The 13,103-nt window shown below is 40.7% G+C and overlaps 1 protein-coding gene across 2 annotated transcripts in view; it reads right to left on the bottom strand.

The window, feature by feature from the left end:
* LOC137234544 (apolipophorins-like) overlaps positions 1-13,103 on the bottom strand; it is an 867,416-nt gene that overhangs the window by 272,056 nt on the left and 582,257 nt on the right. The gene's annotated exons all lie outside the window — the stretch shown is intronic.

Genomic DNA, 13,103 nt, shown 5'->3' with positions numbered 1-13,103 from the left:
AAGTTAATATACTCTGTGAGCTCTGCTCAACTGAGTATAAAAACAATCAATGGAGAATTTTTTTGTGTGTGAAGATTAGCATGGACCAATTGATTCAGTAAATCAAAGGGTGATATGGAAACATATATGTTTAGGCCATTGGCCTAATTAATTTCCCTCCAGGAAGCCGCCCTCGACTTAACTATTTTTTCGTTTGTTGGCAAGCAACGGCTAACTTCCAGTCGTCCTCTTGATTCAGCATTTTCTTTCGTTAAGAGAGAAAATTGGGGGTTCGGTGGCGACTTGGAAGTTGCCGTCGGCTCTGATTTAGTTTGCCTGCCAACGTATCACCATCTGATCCAGCGTTCGATTTTAGAGTTTTTCATTCAAACAAAAACGTAAGTTCCTACAATCCTTTTATTGTGATATTAAATTAATACCAATTGACCAAATAAAGACATATCTATATTAATAAGCTAAAAAAATGTCCATACAATCAATTGACAGGCTGTTTCGCATACTTAGCATACGTAAAATAATATAAAAGTTATATGAATCGATTCGTGTGGATCAGCCGCAGTGCATAGGCCTATTTTTGTTAACAAATATTCCTCTATTTGTTGGTTTTTTGTAAATTCGAACAATCTCCTCAAATATCGAAATTTACTTTCGTGCACAAAAGCGCGCCATCCGTAGGACCAATTATGTAAGTGCCCTTATAAAATGTGCGTTTTGAAGTTTAAGTGCGAATTGCCTTTATTGAAATATTTTCAGCTTATTTATACTAAATTATTCTAAACATATTCCTACATACATATTTATTTTAACTTTATATACTTACTTAGTATAAACATATTCTTACATACATATTTATTTTAAACTTACATACTTACATATCTACATACAAATCGACACAGATATGTACCTACATACTTGTGTTGATTTGCAAATTTGGTTTAGTCGCGCGGTGGACACACATCTGTATTAAATCGTGGGAATAGCGCTATCAGCAACAATTAGTAAATGCGCAACTTTGTGTTGATTAAAATTTAGACTCATTTTGTCACAGGGGAGCACATTAAGTGGTTTACCCGTTTGACATTGAAATTGTTGGCTGTTTACACTACATCTCCCTTTTTTCAGAATGCTTATGCATTTGGCGAATGCCTGAGCATTCTATTTTTATTTAGTTAAATATAAATTAATTCTATATTTTGTATTTTATGTTTATAAGTTGAAAATTTAATAGTATAAATTAGTTTAAGTCTATTTTTGTGTATTATTATTTTCTTATTGTTTATGAAATCGCTATTTTCTATGTTTTTGGAAAATTTTTGCTTATCACTATTTCCTATTCTAGATGGGATTAAAGTGTAATTATTTTTATTTGTATCTATGCTTTCTACCTTATAGGGTATCAGAGTAAAATTAATATTTTTATCGATATTTTCTACCTTATAGGGCCCTTTATATCTACTACCTAACTTATGACCTGCTTGATTTTTTACTGACACTAGATCTCCTATATTTATTTCCTTATAGTGAATATTTTTATCATAATTAATCTTTTGTTTTTCTTTAGCTTCTTTTACTAATTTAAAGGCTCTATCCTGTGCTATTTCTGACCTATATTTAATTTCTTTATCGTAAGCCTCATAATTGTATAATGGGCTTACCGTGTTTTCTTGTAAAAATTCGTAAGTCTGGGGTTTTTTACCAAAAAACAATTCGAACGGGCAATAACAATGAACTGTAGATGGGGTTGTATTGTAACAGTATGCAAAATATGTAAGATATTCATCCCAATCATCTTTGTTAATGAATATGTAAGAACGCACATATTCATTGAAAGTTCTATGGCTACGTTCAACAGTGCCTAAAGTTTGGTGGTGATACGGCGTAGATGTTTTGTTCTCAATATTGAGAAGCTTACATAGTTCCTCAAACAAGTTATTTTTATATTCAGATCCCATATCTTTCATTTCATTTCATTTCATATCTTTTTTAAGTCAAATTGTAACAACCTTACTGACTAGATTACAGGTTAACTCAGTACTAGTTTAACAATTTTAAACTAAGATTTACTGAGATAAGTAATAGGACTCAATGCGTGGCTTAAACAGAGACCTTGGCATGGCAAAATCCAGGTTAAGGCTTCTGGATAGGCGATTAAATTCTACAAGACGTCTTAGAAGAGGTGCGAAACTGAAGTAATTCGAACGCAGAACTTCAACGCGGAATGTACTGTGAAAGCAGAGAGCTCTGTTAGGGACATTGAAATTCAACTGCCCAAGTAGTTCTGAGCAGTCAATGGCACCGGATCTTATGTCAAAAATAAACATTACATTTTGAGCAAGACGTCTAACTTCAAGTGGCAAGACATTGATAAGCATGCATCTTGCATTGTAGGGTGGCAGGGGATTAACAAAGTGCAGAGGTTGAAGAGCAAATCGTATGAACTTGCGCTGAATTCTTTCAATTCTTAAAGAGTGTGAAGAGTATATGGGATTCCAGATGACTGATGCATACTCTAACTTGGAACGCACTAAGGCATTGTATAAGATTTTCCTGGTATATGGGTCTTTGAAATCCTTGGCATATCGTCGCAAGAAAGCTAAGTTGGTATAACCCTTTGGTGTGAGAAAGTTTACATGATTACAAAAAGTAAAAGATGAGTTACATTTGAAATCGAGTACGCGAACCACATTCATAGACTTTGTTCCGTCCGGGATACCGTTGGGTCATTTCGGGACTTTTTCGCGACTAATACGGGATCTTTTATTTAATTATTTATTTATTTATTTAAGTTGAGTCTTTGAATTTATAGATTCTTACAGACTATATTATGCAAATTTTTACATTAACTTAATCCTAAGAAAAATAAGATCTTAAACTGTTAATTAAGGCAGCGTAAAGAAAAGTGTAGTCAGCACCTGAGGAGTTAAAAAACGTATTCAGATCAGCACAAGCCCTTGAAATAGGAGCATTTACATCATAAATAGTTCTAGGAAACCCAATTTTTGAGGGTTCAAACTGTCGGAGGTTTCTGCATGGTAAATTAAACTGAATTTTATCAAGAAGTGATGGACAATCAACTGTCCCTGAAATTATGCCAATGACAAATGAGCAAGATAGAATGGAACGTCAATTTGCAAGCGTGTTTAGTGCAACTAAAAGGCATCGTGATTCATACGAAGGTATTGGTTGAGAAAAGTTTAAAGTTCGAAGAGCAAATCGTAAATAAACTTTCTGAACACGCTCAAGCCGATTAGAGACGCCAATTTGGTAGGGTCTCCAAATGACAGCCGCATACTCCAACCTCGATCTGGCAAAGGCAAAATATAGTGAGTTCATAGTTACGACATATGAACGCAAGCATTGCGTATGATCGAGCTATGACATAGTTTACATGCGTAGAGAAATTAAATTTAGTGTCAAAATACAACCCTAGGTCTTTGATTTCTTCAACAGATTGCAATGTATAGCCAGCGATACTATAGCAAGTATCAAGCAGAAGGACATTAACTGATTTTGAAAAAAGTAACATGAAAGCATTTTTTAATGTTTAACGATAAACGATTCAAACTACACCAGTTTTCGACATTATTAAGGTCTGATTGCAGACGTTCGGAATAACCAGAACTATTTATAACAGCAAACACTTTTAGATCATCCTCATACAGCAGATATTCCGTAAACGAGAAGCATGAGCCAATATCATTTAAAAAAAGTATGAAGAAGAGAAGTCCTAGAATGCTACCTTGTGGGATCACTTCATTGCATCCTCAGGAGCGGGATGTGGTATTATCAACGTCTACGACACAACGCCTGTTGGATAAGTAAGACTTAATCCACATCAAAAAAGTAAAGTGAAAACCCATAGCAGCCAGCTTCAATAAAGTTATTCTGTGAGAAACCTTGTCGAATGCCTTCGAGAAGTGAGTATAAATTGTATCAACTTGAAATCTATTCTGAAAAGCAGAAATGCAGTATTCACTGAACACTGTTAGGTTGCTTAAAGTTTAGCGATTTGGTACGAAACCGTGCTGGTTTATAGTGGTTAAACTTTTAACCGCAAAATACAATTTGTCATTAACAATAATTTCAAAAGGTTTGGACACCGAAGATAGCTTCGAAGTCGGCCTATAATTGCGAACATCGTTCTTATTACCGCTCTTAAATATAGGTGAAATCGTTGCCAATTTCCAGCCATCCACAAAAAGACCAGTGGCCAGAGAATTGTTGAAAGTGATTGTGAGTGGCATTGCCAAACACAGACAACTTTTTAGCAAAATGACCGAGAGGCCATCAGGGTCAGTCTTTCTTGACGACTTAAGCTTCCTTATGCCGTTTATAACATCCCAAACGGCTACACGTAGAGACCCGAAGTTAATAGAACAATTCTTCGTGGAAGAAAAACTTGAGTCAGAGGACAAATCAGATTCAAAGTTGGAGCAAAAAAATAAGCAAATAAATTAGCGGAATCAGCACTATTAGCAAATGTGCTATAGTAGAATACATTATTTGGAACTGTCGAAGAAGCCTTTTTAGATTTTATGAAGCACAGCTCAAGGTGGATAGCTTTTGTCACGAAACAGACAAAAAAGGCAACGTAGACTTTCAGTAAGGTGTGAGACCTTAGCAAATAGGCTTTTATTTGAAAAGGCCCCGCAAAGTCGACACCGGTAGTGGTAAAAGGCGGAGCATATGTGCATCGTTCCGGGGGTAAGGCCGCCATGATTTGCGATCTCATTTGCTGCTTGTGGAGGGTTCAAGTTTTGCACTGATGTATGCATCTCTTTATGAGGGGTTTGAGTAGTGGAATATAGAGATCCTGTCTGAGGTATTGCTGCATGAGACGTATTTCGGCGTGAAGAAGAAGTTCATGGAGGTAATGTATATAGAGGACAACGAATCTTGATTTTTCAGGGATAATAACAGGACGTTTTTCATTGTAAGTCAACGTTGAATGACCTAAGCTACCATGAACCTTGAGGAGCCCGTTTTCATCGAGGTATGGGTTGAGGGTTAGTAGAGAGCTTCTTTTATCAATTGGGTTTGCATTTTCCAAGCATGCTCTTTCGCGAGGAAAATATCGGGTTTGCGTTAACGTCACAAGTTTATTTTTCGTTTTGCGGAGATCTTCATGAGACAGAGAAGGGGTGTAAGCGGCTTCAATGCCTCGAATTCGGTCCTTGCGATTATTGATGAACCTAAAGGCATATGCCATGACACTGAGGGCGCGAGGAAAAGAGGAAAATCGATCCAATACATCGGGGTCAGCTTCATCTGAGTGTAACGCTTCGACTCTGCGCATTTCCGGCGAATAGTTGGCTTTGGCCAGGCTTCGGGGGGCTGGGTCAGCCACGCAGGGTCATTCAACCACAGCGAAGAATTTGCGAAGTCCATGGATTTGCATCCTCGTGTGCCCATATCTGCTGGATTGTCGCGACTGCCTACATGCTTTCAGGAGGCGCTTCCAACGAGATCCAGAACTTCAGCTGTTCGATTGGATACGAAAGTTTTCCAAGCGTGGGGAGGCTTTTCGAGCCATGCTAACACAATTTCCGAGTCAGACCACAGGTAGAGATTTTTAAGGGAAATTTCGAGATGGGACTGTACGACGGCGATTAGTCGGGCAAGGAGTAGGGCTGCACATAGTTCTAGTCTTGGAAGACTTGTAGTGCGAAGAGGGGCAACCTGGGTTTAGCGAACAGAAGGTGAGACGACGTGGTCGCACCGTGGGTTGTTCGCAGATATATGGTGGCGCAATATGCCTTTTCTGAGGCGTCGCAGGAACCATGCAGTTCGACCTGCTGGTTCGGGATGTAGTCAACCCATCAAGGTATCTTAAGATTTGAGATGTTGGGTAAATTTTTTGCGAATTGCGTCCACTTAATGAAGCGGAGGGGCTGCACTGGTTCGTCCCAGCCGTTTCCGTCTATCCATAACTCTTGGAGTAAAATCTTGGACTGAATCATAATCGGCGTAAGCCACCCTGCAGGGTCAAAAAGTTTTGCGACAGAGGAGATAATTGTCGTTTTGTACTAGCAGACGAGAGGGTATTGAGTCCACTGTATACGAAAACGTGTCGGTCAGGGCGTTCCACTATATGCCGAGAGTTTTGGTGTTGCTTGCTTCCTCGAATTCCAAAAGATTGGTGCCTAGCAAGTCCTCTTCTTTAATAGTTTTTATAATAGTGGGGTGATTGGCCGTTATTTTCCGTAATGGAAATCCTGCTGACGCTAACACTTGGATGACTTGGGAGAGAGATGTTTCAGCAGAGAGAATGTCATCTACATATGTTTCTTTCGTGGCTTTCGGGAAGGTTTCTTCCACATCTTTGGCTAGTTGGTGAATTGTGCGTATGGCGAGGTAGGGGCAGAGTTTACGCCAAAGGTGACTGTTTCAGACGATAATCTTTTATGGGGTTGCTCGTAGATGAGCGAAAGAGATCCGCTGGTAGTCTCGGCCGTCCTCGTGCATGATAATTTGACAGTACATTTTCTCTATGTCTCCGTTAAAAACAAATTGGTATGTCCAGATGGCGTTTTCTTTGAGTCGTTAAACACGACCCGCACATTTGATGTATTTTTCTCGGGTTTGACAACTGCGTGATGAGGAAGATAAAATGAGGCGCATTTACCTCCGTCAAATTTTACATAGGAGCCCGTTACCTCCAAAATGATCGAGGGTGAGGTATTCTTCTAGGACAGTATCATATTGAGTCTTTAGATCCCCTTTCTTCTGCAGGCTTCTCTCCATTCAATGAAACTGGCTTCGAAGCCCCAGAAAGCCTCAAAATATAGTTTCTATACAGAAACTTATTCAAACAGTTGAACTCTTTCAAATGGTATTGAAATTTGGAGTGGTGCACTGGATTCCCAGTTTTTTGTACAGCTTCCCAAATTTGTTTTTTAGATTCCTCAAATGCATTAACCGCCTGGAATGCCAGGGTGTCGAGGTGTCTTATATGGTTTTTTTTTTACAATAGGGACATGCTGCAAGCACAACTCAAAAACCTTATTTTTAAAAGATGTATAACATGATGTTACATCTTTGCCACAGAAAGAATCACACCAATCAATGCTTGACAAAATTTCATTAAAAGCGGCTTAGATTATGGAGGGAACACTTCTCTGCGCGATTCGCCGCGCAGAGATGAAGAACCCAATCCCGAAATCGATGATGATGGAATATATGTCCCCCCGCCCGATTACGACGAAATTAGAATAGCAATAACCAGATTGAAAAACAACAAGGCCGTGGGTGCTGATAGATTGCCTGCGGAGCTATTCAAGTACGGCGGCGAGGAGTTGGTAAGGCGCATGCAGCAGCTTCTTCGCAAAATATGGGTGGACGAGTGCATGCCCGACGATTGGAATCTAAGTGTTCTTTGCCAAGTCCACCACAAGGGGGATACTACAAAATGCACCAACTATCGTGGAATCAGCCTTCTTAATATCGCATATAAGGTCTTTTCAAATGTATCGTGCGAAAGATTGAAGCCCACCGTGAACCGGCTGATTGGACCTTATCAGTGCGGCTTCAGACCTGATAAATATACCATCGACCAGATTTTCACAATGCGCCAAATCTTAGAAAAAACCCGTGAAAAGAGAATCGACACACATCACCTCTTCGTCGATTTTAAAGCCGCCTTCGACAGCACAAAAAGGAGCTGCCTATATGCCGCTATGTCTGAATTTGGTTTCCCCGCAAAACTTATACGGCTGTGCAAAATAACGTTGAGCAACACCATCAGCTCAGTCATAATAGGGAAGGACCTCTCCGAGTCGTTCGAAACTAAACGAGGTTTCAGACAGGGTGACCCCCTATCGTGCGATTTCTTTAATTTGATGCTGGAGAAAATTATACTAGCTGCAGAACTTAACCGCACTAGAACAATATTCTATAAAAGCGTGCAATTACTGGCATATGCTGGTGAAGTTGATATCATTGGCCTAAACACCCGCGCTGTTAGTTCTGCTTACTCCAAACTGCAAAAAGAAGCGGTAAAGATGGGTTTGATGGTGAATGAGGACAAAGCGAAGTACCTGCTGTCATCGAGCAAAGAGTCAGCGCATACGCGCCTTGGCAACCACGCTACTTTTGGCAGCCATAATTTCGAAATAGTAAAGGAATTCGTTTATTTGGGAACCAGCATCAACACTAGCAACAACTTCAGCACTGAAATCCAGCGAAGAATCAATCTTGCCAATAAATGCTACTTTGGACTAGGTAGGCAATTGAAAAGTAAAGTCCTCTCTCGGCGAACGAAAATCATACTCAACAAGTCACTTATCATACCCGTCCTGCTATATGGGGCATGATTAGGGGGGTACCGTATATAAATTTATCTTTCCCTTGTGTATAGGTGGTTGCTGCGGTGATAGCACGGCTGGGATGATGGTGGTGATGCTTGGATGTTGTGGATAACTGTGATGGCGGGAGATCTGGCTGAATTCGGTCAGATGATGACCACAGCTATCCTTTTTGATATATACAAAAACACTTTGCGTGTAACCCTTTGCACAACCTTGTGGCTGTCTTTGTATGCACACAAACCACTATTAATTTTGGATTTTTCCACAAGAGGAAAGGAACTCGGGTTTTGTTTAAACTTCAAAGCAAATTTAATTTTTTATATATAAAGACATTTTACAATTATAAGGAGATTTTTTTTTTACAAATTCAAGTCACACCGCGAGGTGAGAAAAATTTCGAACAATAATATAAAAGCAAATGTCAAAACAAAAACATATGTAATACATATGTACACACAAACCCGATCTGTCAACTCACGGATGGGGTTGCCAGAGCGGTGAAGTGTGAACTGTTATACTATAATAGATACAAATATAGATATAATTCATGGATTTAACGTAATTCATGAGTCTTAAACATAAAGCTATACATCAAATGGTAATGTATAAAAAGGTTCAATGAACATATTTATATATATATGATACTTAGTTACAGTAGTTATAAATAAGGTGCATGTTCAAATTCAATATAAAATTCAGTTAAAATTCAAGTTTTGGTTTTTGATTAGAATATGTTGATGCAGTTGGCTATTAGTGACTGTAATAGTCGCTCAGCCAGAACTGAGTCGTCGTGAATGCAGACACACTCACCGACCTTGGGTGTGGATTTTTCCACTTCTGCTTTTTCTGGAGATCCTTTAGGTATTATTCCTTCCACCTTTTGCTGAATTGATGATGTAAGCTTTTTACCCTGTCCCATCGGTTTATAAGAGATAAATCCGCGTGATCGTCTTCAGGGATAGCGAGGAGGGGGCCACCTCTGAGAAAGTGGCCGGGGTCAGCGCGGTAAACTCGGCGGGATCTTGCGATAAAGGTGAGATAGGACGAGAGTTCAATACGGCTTCTATTCTTAACAAGAGGATGGTAAATTCTTCAAATGTGAACTTGTGGGCTCCTGCAGTCCTTTTGAAATGCAGTTTTAAACTCTCCACTGCAGACTCCCACAAGCCGCCCATGTGGGGAACTACGGGCGGAATGAATTTACAATTGATGCCCTGGGGAGAGTACTCGCGACTACTTCTTGAGAGACAGTTTTCATGAAGTCAACGAACTTCTTTTCGGTCGCTCGTTTAGCTCCAATAAACGCCTTGCCGTTGTCACTCATCATTGTGGCAGGATATCCACGACGTCCAACGAAGCGAGCAAATGCTGCGGGAAAGGCATTGGTTGTTAAGTCCGAGCACAGCTCAAGGTGGATAGCTTTTGTCACGAAACAGACAAAAAAGGCAACGTAGCCTTGTGAGACCTTAGCAAAGAGGCTTTTATTTGAAAAGGCCCCGCAAAGTCGACACCGGTAGTGGTAAAAGGCGGAGCATATGTGCATTGTTCCGGGGGTAAGGCCGCCATGATTTGCGATCTCATTTGCTGCTTGTGGAGGGTTCAAGTTTTGCACTGATGTATGCATCTCTTTATGAGGGGTTTGAGTCGTGGAATATAGAGATCCTGTCTGAGGCATTGCTGCATGAGACGTATTTAGGCGTGAAAAAGAAGTTCATGGAGGTAATGTATATAGAGGACCACGAATCTTGATTTTTCAGGGATAATAACGGGACGTTTTTCATTGTAAGTCAACGTTAAAAGAACTAAGCTACCATGAACCTTGAGGAGCCCATTTTCATCGAGGTATGGGTTGAGGGTTAGTAGAGAGCTTCTTTTATCAATTGGGTTTGCATTTTCCAAGCATGCTCTTTCGCGAGGAAAATATCGGGTTTGCGTTAAAACTTGAGTCAGAGGACAAATCAGATTCAAAGTTGGAGCAAAAAAATAAGCAAATAAATTAGCGGAATCAGCACTATTAGCAAATGTGCTATAGTAGAATACATTATTTGGAACTGTCGAAGAAGCCTTTTTAGATTTTATGAGACATTTATGCACATAGTTCTAGTCTTGGAAGACTGGTAGTGCGAAGAGGGGCAACCTGGGTTTAGCGAACAGAAGGTGAGACGACGTGGTCGCACCGTGGGTTGTTCGCAGATATATAGTGGCGCAATATGCCTTTTCTGACGCATCGCAGGAACCATGCAGTTCAACCTGCTGGTTCGGGATGTAGTCAACCCATCAAGGTATCTTAAGATTTGAGATGTTGGGTAAATTGTTTGCGAACTGCGTCCATTTGATGAAGCGGAGGGGCTGCACTGGTTCGTCCCAGCCGTTTCCGTCTATCCATAACTCTTGGAGTAAAATCTTGGCCTGAATCATAATCGGCGTAAGCCACCTTGCAGGGTCAAAAAGTTTTGCGACAGAGGAAATAATTGTCGTTTTGTACTAGCAGACGAGAGGGTATTGAGTCCACTGTATACGAAAACGTGTCGGTCAGGGCGTTCCACTATATGCCGAGAGTTTTGGTGTTGCTTGCTTCCTCGAATTCCAAAAGATTGGTGCCTAGCAAGTCCTCTTCTTTAATATTTTTTATAATAGTGGGGTCATTGGCCGTTATTTTCCGTAATGGAAATCCTGCTGACGCTAACACTTGGATGACTTGGGAGAGAGATGTTTCAGCAGATAGAATGTCATCTACATACATACGTTTCTTTCGTGGCTTTCGGGAAGATTTCTTCCACATCTTTGGCTAGTTGGTGATTTGTGCGTATGGCGAGGTAGGGGCACAGTTTACGCCAAAGGTGACTGTTTTCAGACGATAATCTTTTATGGGGTTGCTCGTAGATGAGCAAAAGAGATCCGCTGGTAGTCTCGGCCGTCCTCGTGCATGATAATTTGACGGTACATTTTCTCTATGTCTCCGTTGAAAACAAATTGGTATGTCCAGATGGCGTTTACTTTGAGTCGTTAAACACGACCCGCACATTTGATGTATTTTTCTCGGGTTTGACAACTGCGTGATGAGGAAGATAAAATGAGGCGCATTTACCTCCGTCAAATTTTTCATAGGAGCCCGGTACCTCCAAAATGATCGAGGGTGAGGTATTCTTCTAGGACAGTATCATATTGAGTCTTTGGACCCCCTTTCTTCTGCAGGCTTCTCTCCATTCAAAGAAACTGGCTTAGAGCTGAAGACCGAGAGTGGGATAATGAGATTGACTCTGGGAAGCTGGGTTTAAACAGCAGCCTTACGATGTAACGACCGTTATCATCGCGTGAGGTTGAGGCTGCGTAGAAATTCTCGCAAAACTCGTCTTCTGGGGTTATTTGGGATTTGGTGGGAACTTCCTCGAATTCCCAGAATTTTCGCAATAGAGTGTTAAGATCTTCGTTCGTCACTTCTGACACTTGCATGCAGAAAGAGTTGACAATCACAGGGGCTCTACCGCTCAGAATCCTTCCAAAAATGGTTTTCTGCGCTAGAAGATGGGGGGAAAGTTTCTCAACGCCATTTTGGATTTGCGGTATTACATCACTGCATAGGACGAGATCTATTTGCGAGAGAGAGTGACAGTTCTAGTCAGCGAGGTTGAGGTGTGCCCATTTTGCTTGGAGCTCGCTAGTGAGCTTAAGCGTGGGGAGCATTTTTGTTAGCCGGGGTAATACTATTGCCTTTGCACTTATCCTGGTTTTAAAATCGGGATATACCAAAGTCAGAGAGCACAATTTGTTTGAGGTCTGAACTACCTTGCCGCCCATCCCTGATATTTCAAATCTAGAGGGTTTGAATGGGAGTTTGAGTCTATCTTGGGCTGTGGTAGAGATAAAGGATCGTTCAAATCCCTGATCTACAAGAGCTCTGAGTTTGAAAAATTATCCTTTATGCTCTACTCGTACGATAGCCGTGGGTAAAATTATTTCACAATCGTTTTCGGAATAAAAGGATTGGACTTGGCTTTTCTGCGAGCATGAAGGGCTTTCATCCAGGGGACTCGCTTTATCGGGAGTATTACCGGGTGAGACTATGGAATTCGTGGTCGTGGTTTGTGAGATTGTCTTTTGCAATGGGGAGGGTTGTCTTTTGGGCACTTGAGACGTGTCTTCGTGAGGAACTGACTTTTGCCGATCTTGACATTGATTGCATGTTTGGGTACTTGAACAGTATTTCAATATGTGTGACTGAGAGAGGCAATTGAAACACATATTGTTTTCTCTCACAAACCTTCTGCGATCAGAGGTCGACAGCTTCTTAAATTTGAAGAAACTTATAAGGGGGTGAGATAACGTTTTACACATTGCGCACTTTTACATTGTCCGCTGCTCTATCATATGAGACTGGGTGTGGGAGGTCGATCTATTTTGAAAGGGATGCGACTGCTGGGGTTTAAATGATGGCCTAGCTTGGGTGGTGGCTCTAAATTTATTTGGTCGCCATTGATCGACTCGCTCTACGACTTCATATCGATTTGTGAGGAACTGATCCATTTGGAACCAGTTAGGAAGTTCTCTTCTTGAAGTCAGAGACTTCTCCCATAACTTGACTGTATTTTCTGGGAGTTTAGAGGTCACGAGGTAAATAAGTATGGGTTCCCAGTTATCAGTGGATACTTGTTGCGTAGCGAGAATTTGTAGGCAATTATTTACCGACGATTGCAACTTTTGTATATCCTCACTGTTTTCCATAGTGATCGTCTTTAAATTCATCAGGGCCCGTATTTGATTATCTACGAGAACTCGTCTGTTCTCGTGTCGGGACTT

The sequence above is a fragment of the Eurosta solidaginis genome, chromosome X (assembly GCF_040869045.1).
Source record: "Eurosta solidaginis isolate ZX-2024a chromosome X, ASM4086904v1, whole genome shotgun sequence".
NCBI lineage: Eukaryota > Metazoa > Arthropoda > Insecta > Diptera > Tephritidae > Eurosta > Eurosta solidaginis.
This window is presented reverse-complemented; position numbering and strand designations above follow the sequence as displayed.